Consider the following 2,632-nt stretch of genomic DNA (forward strand, 5'->3'; position numbering starts at 1 on the left):
ATAAATCTGTTTTTTTTTCTTTTCTTTTTTTTTTTTTTTTTTTGAGACAGAGTCTCACTTTGTTGCCCAGGCTAGAGTGAGTGCCATGGCGTCAGCTTAGCTCACAGCAACCTCAGACTCCTTGGCTTAAGCGATCCTACTGCCTCAGCCTCCCGAGTAGCTGGGACTACAGGCATGTGCCACCATGCCTGGCTAATTTTTCTATATGTATTTTTAGTTGTCCATATAATTTCTTTCTATTTTTAGTAGAGACGGGGTCTCGCTCTTGCTCAGGCTGGTCTCGAACTCCTGACCTTGAGTGATCCACCCGCCTCGGCCTCCCAGAGTGCTAGGATTACAGGCGTGAGCCACCGCACCCGGCCATAAATCTGTTTTAAACCACTAAGTTTGTGGTGGCAGTAGCAAAAGGAGCTAATACATTTGGTAATCTTTGTATCCTAAAATCTAGTAGAGTACTGAGTTTAGAATAAGTAAACAACCTTTTCCCAGAAGAAATTTTCTCTAAGACTGAGTATGGCTAAAGTTTTGACCATGTCAATTACTCCCTTTACACCTAAACTAAGTAGCCACTTAAGTGATTAATAACTTAATCACTCCTTCTTGTATACTTTTGCCTAATTAGGAACCATCTATCTTAACCCTCTTGACTCTCTTGGAGGAGGCAAGAGAGCATTAAAAATTAAGAAAAGTGGTGGACTGTGACCACTCTGAGAAAGTGACATTTGATTTAAGATCTGAACTAGGGCTAGGTGCAGTGGCTCACATCTATATTCCTAGCACTCTGGGAGGCCGAGGTGGGAGGATCGCTCAAGGTCGGTAGTTCAAGACCAGCCTGAGCAAGAGTGAGACCCCATCGCTACTAAAAATAGAAAGAAATGATTTGGACAAGTAAAAATATATATTAAAAAAAATTAGCCGGGCATGGTGGCACATGCCTGTAGTCCCAGCTACTTGGGAGGCTGAAGCAGAAGGACTGCTTAAGTCCAGGAGTTTGAGGTTGCTGTGAGCTAGGCTGACACCACGGCACTCTAGCCTGGGCAACAGAGCGAGACTCTGTCTCAAATAAATAAATAAATAAATATACTAAATAGGCAAAACGGTTTGGAATAGGATTCAACCATCCTAAGTAAGAAGAAGGCTGATGAGTATGAAGGAATGAAAAGAAAGCCAGGTTAGCTGAATACTAAGAGAGCAAAGAAGAGAGCGGGTGAGCTAGTGGGATACAGGAGAGGAAGACCAGGCCTGCTGAGTGTTGTAAGGGAGTGCCCATTGGCTAAGAACCACGGGGAAGCTTTGGAGGATTTTAACTTGGGGTGGAGGAGGGATGGGGAATGACAAAACCAGATTTGACTTTTGAGAAGAGCTCTCAGGCTTCATTTTAGGAACTGTGATATTGAGTTGGGGCAGATGTGCACCAAAGGGAGGAGATCTGAGGATTTGATTCTTTGTTTTCTAGATTTTTTTAACTGAAAAAGATGAGCAGCCAGGCACAGTGGCTCATGCCTGTAATCCAAACACTCTGGGAGGCCGAGGCAGGAGGATCACTTGAGGTTAGGAGTTCGAGACCAGCCTGAGCAAGAGCGAGACCTCCGTCTTTACTAGAAATAGAAAAAAATTAGCCAGGTGTGGTGGTGTACACCTGTAGTCCCAGCTACTCAAGAGACTGAGGTAGGAGGATCACTTGAGCCCAGAAGTTTGAGGTTGCTGTGGACTAGACTGATGCCACTGTACTCTAGCCTGGGTGACAGAGCAATACAAAAGAAAGGGAACAAAGAAGGAAGGAAGGAAGGAAGGAAGGGATGAGCTCAACTGAGGAAAAAAAAATCTAGTTTGCCATACCTATGATTAGCACTTGAATCAGTAGACTAAGGGAGATGAAGGACAGCACCCAATCTGATAAGGGCCCAAAGAGAACACCAAGGTAGAGGAAGGGCAAATTCTCTCTTCCATTCTTTAATGGGGACATTCAGTTCTTTTTGCGCTCTCCCTCACCCTCACCTTTTCTACAATGGAAGTTACACCACCTATTCCCTTGATTCTTCGGCCTTAGAGCTTAGATTGAGTTACACCGGGTATCCTAGTTCTTCAGCTTGCAGATGGCAGATCATGGGACTTCTTGGCCCCCATAATCATGTGAATCAATTCCCATAATGAATCTCCTCTTTTTTTTTTTTTTTTTTTAGGTCAATCTTTTGCAGGGATAAAATCTATCTGTCGTCTACATATCTATCTCCTGTTGTTTCTATTTCTCTGGAGAACCCTGACTGATACACAGAGTTATGTCAAAAACTACTTCCATTCAGTCCTGGGGGCAAGTGAAGAAGGTGATTATGGTAACCTGCCTAAGAAGTTATAAAATTAGGCCGGGCGCGGTGGCTCATGACTGCAATCCTAGCATTCTGGGAGGAGAAGGTGGGAAGACAAGGTGGGAGGATCACTTGAGGTCAGGAGTTTAAGACCAGCCTGAGCAAGAGTGAGACCCTGTCTCTACTAAAAATAGAAAGAAATTAGCTGGGCAAGTAAAAATAGAAAAAGTTAGGCGGACGTGGAGGCACACACCTGTAGTCCCAGCTACTCGAGAGGCTGAGGCAGTAGGATTGCTTGAGCCCAGGAGTTTGAGGTTGCTGTGAGG

The sequence above is a fragment of the Eulemur rufifrons genome, chromosome 7 (assembly GCF_041146395.1).
Source record: "Eulemur rufifrons isolate Redbay chromosome 7, OSU_ERuf_1, whole genome shotgun sequence".
NCBI lineage: Eukaryota > Metazoa > Chordata > Mammalia > Primates > Lemuridae > Eulemur > Eulemur rufifrons.